The 14,533-nt window shown below is 42.0% G+C and overlaps 1 pseudogene; it reads left to right on the top strand.

Moving 5' to 3' along the window:
* Positions 1 to 12,020: 12,020 nt before the first annotated feature.
* On the top strand, positions 12,021 to 12,705 carry LOC145864093 (protein rapunzel-like; annotated as a pseudogene).
* The last annotated feature ends 1,828 nt before the right edge of the window (positions 12,706 to 14,533 follow it).

Below are 14,533 nucleotides of genomic sequence, written 5' to 3'. Positions count from 1 at the left end.
TCGCAGCTGAGCCGTTCTTGCTCCTAGTCATTTCCACTTCACAATAACAGCACTTACAGTTGACCGGGTCAGCTCTAACAGGGCAGAAATTTGACAAACTGACTTGTTGGAAAGGTGGGATCCTATGACAGTGCCATGTTGAAAGTCACTGAGCTCTTCAATAAGGCCATTCTACTGCCAATGTTTGTCTATTGAGATTGCATGGCTGTGTGCTCGATTTTATACACCTGTTGTGTGGCTGAAATAGCCGAATCCAGTAATTTGAAGGGGTATCCACATACTCAGTATATACTGTATATGTGGTGGTTTAACGTAATCGATGCATTCATTTAATGTACATCGCCTGGGGATGAGGTTACTAGCTACGTGCATTATCATCCATGTTTCCCACATTTTCGTTGTAATTTTATTCATAGTGTGAGTGAATAGTGAGTATTGGCCTAGTCTGTCACGACATGCCACCACCAGGTAAAAGAAAGGGTCCAGAAATCTGCCTTTTCGTTGAACATCATTCTAAAAAGTAATGTAGCAGCACACCCATCCCACCTCTGAACTTCTGTCCCACTGAGCTGGAACTTCTGTCCCACGTGTGCACAGCTCAGGCTCAGTGGAATACAGTAGTTCAGAAGGGGGATGGAAACTGTCATTCTTTACAGCAGTCCAAGTGTAGCACTTATTTGGTCATGGTCATTTACAAACTTGAAATAATCATGTAGCTATGTGTCCATGTCTGCTGTGGTAGGGTGCTAGAGAAGCAAGTGACAGTGAGGAGAGTGAAGTCAGTGTAGGCAGGGGCAGCAGCAGTGTTGATCTACAGGTTATTGAGATTGACTTATCCCCTAAAGTGAAATTAAACAGTGGTCACTATATTTTAGCAATGTTGACAGTGGCAACAAATAAAACTTTTGAAAAATAACATCATACTGTGCGCTCTCTGCCTTCAGCAATCATCACATATTCTTATCTACTATTTTTACCCAGGTAAAAATCCATGAGATGGACCTAGACCCTGCATTTACAATGTGAATAGCTTGAATGAGTATGTAGTCCTTGTCCAATGTCATTATTGACAAAGCAACTCACTGTAAATGTGTCCTTTAAACTAAACTTGATAGGTTGTCCAGTAACACAGGACATTTTTCACTGTCTCTGTCTGGCTCACTGTACATGCCCATGTGAACTCAAATTATAATTTCCTTTGACCTGGTACCTATTCAGAGGCCACACATCCGCCGCCCTCCGAAACACTTCTCAGGCCCTGCTGAGCCTCATGTCCATGATACCGCAGAATCGTACTACAGAATGCAGTACTTCAACATCTTAGATACTACAAGTGTTGGAAAAGGTGTTCATCTCTGAAGAAATTGATAATGTGGTCAACCAGTACCCAGAGTTGGAGCCCAGGGTGTTGCTCGTGCTAGGGCTTTGCCATACTAAAGTCTAACATGCTGACAACACTGCTTGCGTTACACATACATGTTATTCAATAATTTTATCCAAACTGCTCGCGTGCGTCAACTACCTTCTGCGTAGCCAGGCGCTAAAATAGAACTTGGTTCTCTTTTTGATGCATGAAGCGCTGCAAGTCCCGCCTCTCCCATCTCCTCATTGATTTTTAGGAGAACATACCAATGTGGGTGATTGAAAGATGAACTGAAGCCCACACTCCAGTCCAGTTGGTGGTGGTAACGCACCTTAAAGTTGTTTTCCGACCATCATATAAAGTGTATATATATATACATATAAGTATATAATCATATAAAGTCCAAAGAAGAAGAAGAAAAAGAAGACTGAAGGAGGAGATATTACTACAGCATGAACTAACTAGCTAGGTTTCCCCTTTTATCTGTTGATTAATTGCCGGAGTGGAGAACACACAATTAAAGATTCTACAAATATCCAGAAAAAAAGGACCTTGTGCATTTCAGGTAAATTAACAACCCAAAGTTTATATCCCAGGACAAATTAGCTAACAACAGCAAGAGTCTGTCTTAAAATCATTTTCCACACACAGTCTGTGTGTCACGTTCGTCATAAGGAGTGGACCAAAACGCAGCGGGAATGTATAAACTCATCTTCTTTATTCGAAGGAACGTGAACTCAAAACAAAATAATAAACAATGACGACGAAGACAGTCCTGTAAGGCTAAACACGAAACAGCTACCCACAAATCCCAATGAAAAAACACCCCTATTAAATAGGACCTTCAATTAGAGGCAACGAGGAACAGCTGCCTCCAATTGAAGGTCAACCCAATAAACTAGATATAGAAATAGAAAAACTAGAACGAACATAGAATTACACTAGCATAGAACATTAACCAAAAAAAAACAACCCCACACTAAACAAACACCCCCTGCCACGCCCTGACCAAACTACAATAACAAACAACCCCTTTTACTGGTCAGGACGTGACACTGTGCCTGTATTTCGTTTTCATGCTAGTCAGGGCCGAGAATCCACTCTCACATCGGTAAGTGGTTGCAAAGGGCATCAGTGTCTATACAGCGCGATTTGCCAAGGCAGGATACTCTGAGCACAGCCCAATCGAGAAATCTGGCAGTGGCTTCTGATTAAATAACATTTTCACTGAACCACGTGTTGCAATTTCGATGAGGCTCTCTTGTTCAGATATTGTCAAGTGGACTGGAGGCAGGGCATGAAAGGAATAACACATCCAGTTCTTTGTGTCATCCGTTTCGGGAAATGTTCCTGCGTAATTGCGCACCCAACTCACTCAGGTGCTTCGCTATATCACATTTGACATTGTCCATAAGCTTGAGTTTATTTGCACACAAAAAAATCATACATTGATGGAAAGACCTGTGTGTTGTCCTTGTTAATGCAGACAGAGAAGAGCTACAACTTCTTAATCATAGCCTCAATTTTGTCCCGCACATTACAGAGTCCCTGTAATCCTAGATTCAGATCATTCAGGCGAGAAAAAACATCATTCAGATAGGCCAGTCGTGTGAGAAACTTGTCATCATGCAAGCGGTCAGACAAGTGAAAATTATGGTCAGTGAAGAAAACTTTAAGCTCGTCTCTCAATTCAAAACAATGTGTCAATACTTTGCCCTTTGATAACCAGCACACTTCTGTATGTTGTAAAAGTGTTACATGGTCACTGCCCATATCATTGCATAGTGCAGAAAATACAAGAGTTCGCTTTAACAAAGTTAACCATTTTCACTGTAGTGTCCAAAACATCTTTCAAGCTGTCAGGCATTCCTTTGGCAAGAGCCTCTCGTGGAGTTTCTGGTAGTAGCAGTACTACCAGTAGAGCTGGGATGTGTCTCTATGGACGCGGGCCTTACTTTTTTTTAACCATTTATCAATTTTCGAGCAAACGGAATGAGCAGCAACTACATTTGGCTACATACGGACCGTTAGTGGAATTCCCAATGCGAGAGTAACGGTTAATGTGATTGGATGTTAATTATTTGACTAGGCTACCTGTATTTGACATTGTGTTGTTATTTCGCTGAGCACTCGATGGTTTAATTGTATTTTTGGCAGTGAAACGAGGCTACTCAGGCGAGAAAAAAACCTCACCCAAATGTATAGCCCCGTTGGAAAATATAAATGGACTGTTTGGGAATACGTGCCTTAGATCAATGATTTACTATATTTCTGTTTACAAAGCCCTATTACACAAGTGTCGAACTTACCTAACTTCATTGCTAAGGCATAAAAGAATGAGATACCAAATGCGTTCACAGGGTTGGTTAACTCTTCAGATTCCTTCGGTCTTCCTTGGGTCTCCACGGAAATAGTTAAATCTGCTTTTAGTTCACGCTCCACACATTTAAATCTCTTACAAAATGTATTGCACTTGGATTCCCTGGTGCCATGAATGAGTTCACTGAGGTGTGAAATTGTTTTGATTGGTTTAATAATTGTTTATGATGCCTGTGATGTTCTAATGTAATGTACTGGTTATTGTATATTTTTATTCTATCTTGTAGTTTTATATTTTATTTTATGTCCTCAAGGCACCATTGAAAATGAGACGCTGGTCTCAATTGGGGTCCCCTGATTAAATAAAAGTTGATAAATAATAAGATTGAAGCGTGTGCGTGAGCAAACACTGACATCCACGTTTGGCTTGTACTTTGAGGGGGTGTAAGCATCTAACAATTAGATGTCATTTTTTCTTGAGCACCACTCAGCAACGCAAATGACGCATTCCTTAACAGAATCAACCACGGACATACTCTCCGACGTGGGAAAAACATCTCCAAATAGGCACAGGTACAGGTCAGCAAATAACTCGCAAGGTGGCTAAATGTTAGACCAGGGTCCCACTGTGATCTAGGAAATGGGCTTGGTTACCGCATGCTATTTAATAAACTTGTATGCCTATCTTCAACAGCTAGAACGAACATCTGTCCTGCATGCTCTCCTCGTCGTAGTGCAGTTGCTCTCTTGGCTGCTGGGCTGACATGGGCTTTGCCGAAGCATTAAAATGAAGACACCAGCTTTGATGGATTTGCTTTAATTGCTCTGTATTGCTTGGCCATTGCTACCAGGGCCTCACTGTAGCAGTCATCCTTGGTCAAGGAACTGAAACCCTTTAGCATGTCTTCCACCATGTCAGGTGAATCAAATAAGAAAATACCTTGATTGATTTTTGTAATTTTACAAACCTGTATCTATCACTATTTTACCTGCTCAATGTCAGATGGGTTGGCGTTGCTCTCCTGGGCCCACAATCTTGAGCTCTGGTAAGTTTCCCAGCGGCCAAGGGAAATGTCACTCACCCATGGATCTGTTTGCCGAGGTGAAGATGGAGTCCTCTCTGTACTCCATCTTAAGGTCGTTCTTCAGGACCGTTAGGGAAGATGAGGGGGAGTGCCCAATTTCAAAGAGTTGTGCCCCCACATCCCTGTGCCTGGGGTTGTCTGCCACAAACATGTTATGGTTGTGTACATTGTACACGCACACAACGGCCGAAAATCCTGGAAGATGAGGGTATTTGCTCCTGGGACCAACCAAACAAATAATTGGGTAACACTTTACTTGACACCCAGTGTCATAAGACGTTATGACACAGTCATAACCATGTCATAATAGGTTATAACAGCTGACAGAACTTGTCACAGTCTGTCATAATATGGTCATAACAATGTCATGACCCATATATTTACACCTGTTGTGACATATATTGAGTTATTTTATGCACCTAAATAACAGTGTCAAAACCCACATTTATTGAAATTAGTTTTTTCCCTGCCAATAACTTATTTTATTTGAAAGTTTGTTTCTTGTTAGTTCCTTTACTGTTGTAATGAATTCACTGCAGTCATATTTTAAATATTTTAAATAACTTGTATAAAATACACTTTATAACACTGATATGAAGCATTATGACCATCCTGTGTCACTTTACATGGACCAAGAAAATACACTTTGATACTTTTAAGAAGCGTTATGACCATCATAATCATATACAGTGCATTCGGAAAGTATTCAGACCACTTTACTTTTTTCAAATGTTCTTACGTTATAGCCTTATTTTAAAATTGATTAAATAGTTTTTTCCACTCATCATTCCAAACACAATAACCCACAATGACAAAGCAAAAACCGGTTTTTAGATTTTTTTTAATGAAAGTATAAAACAGACCCCGGAAATACTACATTTATATAAATATTCATCCCTTTACTCAGTACTTTGTTGAAGCACCTTTGGCAGCGATTACAGCCTTGACTCTTCTTGGGTATAACGCTACAAGCTTGGCACACCTGTATTTGGTTTCTCCCATTCTTCTCTGCAGATCCTCTCAAGCTCTGTCAGGTTGGAAGGGGAACATCGCTGCACGTCGCTGCTCTTCTCCCCCGAGTCTTGGTGGTTCCAAACTTCTTCCATTTAAGGATGACGAGGCCACTGTGTTCTTGGGGACCTTAAATGCTGCAGAATTGTTTTTTTTTTCCGGTCTCTCCAGACATGTTAGATCGGGTTCAAGTCCGAGCTCTGGCTGGGCCACTCAATGACATTCAGAGAATTGTCCCGAAGCCACTCCTGTATTGTCTTGGTTGTGTGCTTAGGGTCGTTGTCCTGTTGGAAGGAGAACCTTTGCCAAAGTCTGAGGTCCTGAGCGCTCTGGAGCAGGTTTTCATCAAGGATCTCTCTCTCTGTACTCTGCTCCATTCATCTTTCCCTTGATCCAGACTAGTCTCCCAGTCCCTGCCGCTGAAAAACATCCCCACAGCATGATGCTGCCACCACTATGCTTTACCGTAGGGATGATGCCAGGTTTCCTCCAGACATGACGCTTGGCATTCAGTCCAAAGAGTTCAATCTATGTATGTAGCTTATTGACATTTTTTTGTTAAACCCTTGGTTGAATTGACAAAATAGCTGTTGATGACATCGCAAATGCTATACAGGCCTAAATATTGATGAGACAGTGCATTCAAAAAGTATTAAGACCCCTTGACTTTTTCCACATTTTGTTATGTTACAGCCTTGTTCTAAAATGGATTCAATAAATAAATATCCTCATCAATCGACACACAATACCCCATAATGACAAAGCAAAAATAGGTTTTAGAATTTTTTGCAAATGTATTAAAAATAAAAATAAACATAAATACCTTATATACAGTAGTATTCAGACCCTTTGCTACAAGACTCGAAATTGAGCTCTTGCATCCTGTTTCGATTGACCATTCTTGACATGTTTCTACAACTTGAATGGAGTCCACTTGTGGTAAATCCAATTGATTGGACATGATTTGGAAAGAACCCACCTGTCTATGTAAGGTCCCACAGTTGACAGTGCATGTCAGAGTAAAAACCAAGCCATGAGGTCGAAGGAATTGTCCATAGAGCTCCGAGACAGGATTGTGTGAAATCTGGGGAAGGGTACCAAAACATTTATGCAGCATTGAAGGTCCCCAAGAACACAGTGGCCTCCATCATTCTTAAATGGAAGAAGTTTGGAACCACCAAGACTCTTCCTAGAGCTGGCCGACCAGGCCAAACTGAGCGATCAGGGGAGAAGGTCCTTGGTCAGAGGTGACCAATAACCCGATGTTCACTCTAACAGAGCTCTAGAGTTCCTCTGTGGAGATGGGAGAACGTTCCAGAAGGACAACCATCTCTGCAGCACTCCACCAATCCTTTATGGTAGAGTAGCCAGACGGTAGCTACTCCTCAATGAATAGCACATGAAATCCTGCTTGGAGTTTGCCAAAAGGCACCTAATGGACTCAAAACATGAGAAACAAGATTCACTGGTCTGATGAAACCAAGATTGAACTCTTTGGCCCGAATGCCAAGCGTCACATCTGGAGATTGGAGTCATTAAAACTCGTTTTTCAACCAGTCCACAAATTTCTTGTTAACACACTATAGTTTTGGCAAGACGGTTAGGACATCTACTTTGTGCATGACACAAGTCATTTTTTTAAACAATTGTTTACAGACAGATTATTTCACTTCACTGTATCACAATTCCAGTGGGTCAGAAGTTTACATACACTAAGTTGACTGTGCCTTTAAACAGCTTGGAAAATTCCAGAAAATGATGTCATGGTTTTATAAGCTTCTGATAGGCTAATTGACATAATTTGAGTCAATTGGAGGTGTACCTGTCGATGTACACTGCTCAAAAAAATAAATGGAACACTTAAACAACACAATGCAACTCCAAGTCAATCACACTTCTGTGAAATAAAAGTGTCCACTTAGGAAGCAACACTGATTGACAATAAATGTCACGTGCTGTTGTGCAAATGGAATAGACAACAGGTGGAAATTATAGGCAATTAGCAAGACACCCCCAATAAAGGAGTGGTTCTGCAGGTGGTGACCACAGACCACTTCTCAGTTCCTATGCTTCCTGGCTGATGTTTTGGTCACTTTTGAATGCTGGCGGTGCTTTCACTCTAGTGGTAGTATGAGACGGAGTCTACAACCCACACAAGTGGCTCAGGTAGTGCAGCTCATCCAGGATGGCACATCAATGCGAGCTGTGGCAAGAAGGTTTGCTGTGTCTGTCAGCGTAGTGTCCAGAGCATGGAGGCGCTACCAGGAGACAGGCCAGTACATCAGGAGACGTGGAGGAGGCCGTAGGAGGGCAACAACCCAGCAGCAGGACCGCTACCTCCGCCTTTGTGCAAGGAGGAGCAGGAGGAGCACTTCCAGAGCCCTGCAAAATGACCTCCAGCAGGCCACAAATGTGCATGTGTCTGCTCAAACGGTCAGAAACAAACCCCATGAGGGTGGTATGAGGGCCCGACATCCACAGGTGGGGGTTGCGCTTACAGCCCAACACCATGCAGGACGTTTGGCATTTGCCAGAGAACACCAAGATTGGCAAATTCGCCACTGGCGCCCTGTGCTCTTCACAGATGAAAGCAGGTTCACACTGAGCACATGTGACAGACGTGACAGAGTCTAGAGACGCCATGGAGAACGTTCTGCTGCCTGCAACATCCTCCAGCATGACCGGTTTGGCGGTGGGTCAGTCATGGTGTGGGGTGGCATTTCTTTGGGGGGCCGCACAGCCCTCCATGCGCTCGCCAGAGGTAGCCTGACTGCCATTAGGTACCGAGATGAGATCCTCAGACCCCTTGTGAGACCATATGCTGGTGCGGTTGGCCCTGGGTTCCTCTTAATGCAAGACAATGCTAGACCTCATGTGGCTGGAGTGTGTCAGCAGTTCCTGCAAGAGGAAGGCATTGATGCTATGGACTGGCCCACCTGTTCCCCAGACCTGAATCCAATTAAGCACATCTGGGACATCATGTCTCGCACCATCCACCAACGCCACGTTGCACCACAGACCATCGAGACCATCCGCCACCTCATCAGGAGCATGCCCAGGCGTTGTAGGGAGGTCATACAGGCACGTGGAGGCCACACACACTACTGAGCCTCATTTTGACTTGTTTTAAGGACATTACATCAAAGTTGGATCAGCCTGTAGTGTGGTTTTCCACTTTAATTTTGAGTGTGACTCCAAGTCCAGACCTCCTTGGGTTGATAAATTGGATTTCCATTGATTATTTTTGTGTGATTTTGTTGTCAGCACATTCAACTATGTAAAGAAAAAAGTATTTAATAAGATTATTTCATTCATTCAGATCGAGGATGTGTTATTTTAGTGTTCCCTTTATTTTTTTGAGCAGTGTATTTCATGGCCTACCTTCAAACTCAGTGCTTCTTTGCTTGACATCATGGTAAAATAAATCAGCCAACACCTCAGAAAACAAATTGTAGACCTCCACAAGTCTGGTTCATCCTTGGGAACAACTTCCAAACGCCTGAATGTACCACGTTCATCTGTACAAACAATAGTACGCAAGTATAAACACCATGGGACCACACAGCCGTCATACCACTCAGGAAGGAGACGCGTTCTGTCTCCTAGAGATGAATGTTCTTTGATGCGAAAAGTGCAAATCAATCTCAGAACAACAGCAAAGGACCTTGTGAAGATGCTGGAGGAAACAAAAGTATCTATATCCACAGTAAAACGAGTCCTATATCGACATAACCTGAAAGGCCTCTCAACAAGGAAGAAGCCACTGCTCCAAAACTGCCATAAAAAAGCCCGACTACGGTTTGCAACTGCACATGGGGACAAAGATCGTACTTTTTGGAGAAATATCCTCTGGTCTGATGAAACAAAAATGGAACTGTTTGGCCATAATGATCATCGTTATGTTTGGATGAAAAAGGGGGAGGCTTGCCAGCCAAAGATCACCATCCCAACCATGAAGCACGGGGGTGGCAGCATCATGTTGTGGAGGTGCTTTGCTGCAGGAGGGACTGGTGCGCTTCACAAAATAGATAAGTGGATGGTGTGTAAAAATAAGTGGATATATTGAAGCAACATCTCAAGACATCAGTCAGGAAGTTAAAGCTTGATCGCAAATGGATCTTCCAAATGGACAATGACCCCAAGCATACTTCCAAAGTTGTGGCAAAATGGTTTAAGGACATCAAAGTCAAGGTATTGGAGTGGCCGTCACAAAGCCCTGACCTCAATCCTATAGAAAATGTGTGGGCAGAACTGAAAAAGCGATTGCGAGCAATTAGGACTACAAACCTGACTCAGATACACCAGCTCTGTCAGGAGGAATGGGCCAAAATTCACCCAACTTATTGTGGGAAGCTTGTGGAAGGCTACCTGAAACATTTGACCCAAGTTAAACAATTTAAAGGCAATGCTACCAAATACTAATTGAGTGTATGAACACTTCTGACCCACTGGGAATGTGATGAAAGCAATAAAAGCTGAACTAAATCATTCTCTCTACTATTGTTCTGACATTTCACATTCTTACAATTAAGTGGTGATCCTAACTGACCTAAGACAGGGAATTTGTACTAGGATTAAATGTCAGGAATTGTGAAAAACTGAGTTTAAATGTATTTGGCTAAGGTGAATGTAAACTTCCGACTTCAACTGTATGTGGTTGTAGAGTAGTGGCCTGTGTGCACACACTTTATGTGTTGTGAAATATTTTGTGAATGTATTATGTTTTAAAATGGTATAACTGCCTTAATTCTTGCCTTGGCAGCAGTTAATGAGGATCCATAATAAATACAAATACAAATACAGAGTGAAAATCTCTTATGGTGGCTTTATTCAGACTGTTCTAGAGTTCTTGGATTTTCTTGGACATCTCACTCAGTAGTCGCTGTTCTCTATGGTCTTAAAGACTGTGCCTCCCTTGACAGCTGTAAAAGTAGGTGATAGATCAGGTTGAGATATGAGGGTGACATTTTACCTAATCTTCTGCGGTGTAAACCCATTTGGGGCAGACCTCAGCAGCAGAGAAAGGCTGACTAAGACGCTGACAGAATAGTTTCCATTGTCTTGTTGCTGTTTTTCCAGATGTTTCTGTGGAAAATGCCCTTCAGCTTGGCAAGTTTAATCTCGTACAGACAGTTTATCACGCCAACACCCTACTTGGAATTGACTGGACTGGCTGACAAGCGACCGTGGTGGCGATGGTGGTTGTAGTTGAAGGGCCAAAGGAGAATGGATTAGGTTTTTATTAATAAGGTGTGAGCTCATAACATTGTACTTTGACCTGAAATAATTTCACGCCAGTTGTCAAATGGGTGTTTTTAAATGATTTCAATAATCTTGCTGATTAGTCAATACAATTTGCCTTGATTTATTGCAGCAGAGGTATATGCATTCTACTGTATAATACATAATATACTGTGTAGTAAATGTTCTGTAACTTCCTCTGTGACATATAATGATAGTATTACATCTAAAATGGCCTCCAGGCTGAAACTAGTCTTAATCCCTGCTTGTATTATGTTATTCCAATTCTAGATACTCTACGCAATTTCCTTAAATGGACACTGTTACAATGCACTTAGCACCACCCCTTCAGTCACAGTCTACTCTAGTACATCATAGTGTTTGAAGTTGCTAATTGGCTTCCTGCTTGCTGTTTATACTTCATACTGTACTTCAGATCTTTATTGGTTGGTTGTTTTTTCATCATTTGGCACTTTGATGATGTGATATACAACACACTTGAATTGAGTGTATAATGCAGACAACAAACTGTGAATACTTAAAACATTTCTATAACATAAAACCATTAAAACACTGCATTGAACTACATATTTGAAACTCCATAGAGTACCTACCTATACGTGTCTTTCCTCACTGGTGGATTGTCTTTGCATAGTTGCCTTATTGCTCACTGGGTGTACCCAGCTGTAATCCCAGTAGGCTTTGCTAGTGTACTGAAATTTACTCTTATCAGTTCTCACTGTGATGCCAGCAGGGATTCACTCTAGTTGAGAGTTTGAGCAAGGAAGCAGGCCACAGTCCAACAAGACCAGAACAGCTCTACATAAGTTCAGAGACTTTGGTATTGCTGTTGAACCTTTCCTCCATTTTAACTATGGTCTTGAACTGGGGGATGATTGGTTGTCTATATTTTAAATGGATCTTCAATAATACTTTAGTTAAGTGTCAGTAGAAAGGTGTCCATTTAGTCAAAAGTAATTCTATAGACCATAGACTTTATTATGTCCAATGTAAATTAAACATTCTCTTGACCATGACCTTATGGTCTTTTCTCAGATGTAATACTGGTATGTGTTATGCACTGAATAATAACAATACCAGCAAAAATGCTCGGCCAGCTATAGAAGATCGTAGCAGAAGAAGAAGAACGTGATAGAGACTGTAATGGAAGTGTTTGAACAGGGAGCTGAGGTGGTGGCTAGTATCGCAGGTGACCTCTTCCTTGTTTCGCCATCGCTGCTCCCGTAATGAAATTGCCCCTGGACAATGTGGAGAGCAAGGAAGCTGCATTCATGAAGGAGCAGTTCCAGAAGGTTTGTGAACGCCTGGAGTTGGTTTCAGAGGAGATGCAGTGGATTAACGAGGAGATCAAGTAGAGCGGAGTGGACGCTGCCTAATTTTCTGTAGAGGAGAACATCTCCAACCAGTTCCGCAAGTACATGGACATCCTCAATGCCAAACCCAAGTTTTGTGAGGTGAAGAAGAAGCTTTTCATGAAGAGGTGAAGAAAAAGCTTTTCATGGAGCATTTTGTCAGAACAGTTGTGACAAAAACCTAATTAACCTCTGCAGTGCCGTGACGTGAGACAACTTTTCTGGAGAGTCAGTGTTTGAGATCGCTCTTAACTATGAGGAGAAAAGTCGACGCGCAATATAAGACTTATGTGCCAGGTTGAATCCAATATAATATCCAATATAATATCCAATATAGGTCAGAAGAATCTCACCGTAGTGGGTACAGCTGAGCTCCTGTTTCAGCAGTTGCCAGGTCCATGTGCAGTCCACACGGTCAAGACATGCAAAGACCTGGCCTGTGCCTGGAGCTTTGCCGAAGAGCTACACTACTGGGAGGAGCACAATACGTTTTATGTTTGCATTCACTACAATTTACGTTTTCTTACTTAAAAATGAATGAATAATTAGCCATAGCTCCCAGGGTTATATTCAGTCCAATTTGATCTTTGCACTAAGGCTGACATTGCCAAGTACTTTCTCTCTTCCTCAGTTGAGTTCTGATCCCCAGCTATTCTAATGAAGAGGAACATAGGCATAACACTTATAATAAAGCAAGATACATACCAACAACTGTTTTACCTGTTAATCTTATCTTTGTAAAAAAAAAATATGTATCCCCCTACTAAAATAGTGTAACTAAAATTAATTGTTTGTAGAAATACTGTACATTTTCAGAAGATAAACCACACATTTGAATTTGTATTTATTATGGATCTCCATTAGCTGCTGACACTCTTCCTGGGGACCAGCAAAATTAAGGCAGTTTATGCATTTTTAAAACATTACAATAAACACAACACATTGTGTGCCCAACTCCACCACTACCACATATCTACAGTACAGTACAAAATCCATGTGTACATGTGTTTATAGTGCATTTGTTATCGTGTGTGTGTGTATGCTGGTGTCTGATGGTTCAAGAGGGGATGGCTGCCGTTTTATTGGTTTTACTGGTTTTATCACTCCAGAGCTTTCATTACGCACACCTGTCCCCTATTCCCACTGATTATTACTTGTATAAGTGTGCCCTTTGGTTTCCATTAGGCTGTCCACTATTGTTACTATGTCCGTTGGTCGTGTGAGTACCTGTGCTGCGTGTTTTGGCTTTCGTGCCGCTTGTGGATTGCACAGATGATTACGGGTCTCGTCCTGTGTGTTAATCATTGTGAGCTTGTGTTATTTATTTGAGGTACTCATCGCTCTTTTGTTTGGGTTTCTACCCTGTGTTTTGTATAGTGTTTGTTTGGTCTTCCTCCCTGTGCACGCTGTAATTTGGGTATAAATAAAAACCCTATTATGCATCCTGCGGCTGTCCCCCGTATCATTCATACCAATGTGACACACAGGGCAGGGTCCTATGCATATTTGTAAACAACAGCTGGTGAACGATATCTAAGGAAGTCTCGAGGTTTTGCTCACCTGATGTAGAGTATCTCATGATAAGCTGTAGACCACACTATCTACCTAGAGAGTTTTCATCTGTATTTTTCGTAGCTGTCTACATACAGACCGATGCTGGCACTAAAACCACACTCAAAGAGCTGTATACTGCAATAAGCAAACAGAAGCACCAGTGACTCGGTCTATAAAAAAGTGGTCAGATGAAGCAGAGACTAAACTACAGGACTGTTTTGCTAGCACAGACTGGAATATGTTCTGGGATTCCTCCGATGGCATTGAGGAGTACACCACATCAGTCACTGGCTTCATCAATAAGTGCATCGATGACGTCGTCCCCACAGTGACACTACGTACCTTCCCCAACCAGAAGCTATGGATTACAGGCAACATTCGCACTGAACTAAAGGGTAGAGCTGCCACTTTGAAGAAGCGGGACTCTAACACAGAAGCTTATAAGAAATCCCGCTATGCCCTCCGACTAACCATCAAACAGGCAAAGCGTCAATACAGGACTAAGATCGAATCGTACTACACCGGCTCTAACGCACATTGGATGTGGCAGGGCTTGCAAACTATTACAGACTACAAAGGGAAGCACA

Source organism: Salmo salar, chromosome 02, assembly GCF_965601325.2.
Source record: "Salmo salar chromosome 02, fSalSal1, whole genome shotgun sequence".
Lineage (NCBI taxonomy): Eukaryota > Metazoa > Chordata > Actinopteri > Salmoniformes > Salmonidae > Salmo > Salmo salar.
Note: the sequence above shows the minus strand (reverse complement) of the source record. Positions and strands in the feature narration are given on the sequence as shown.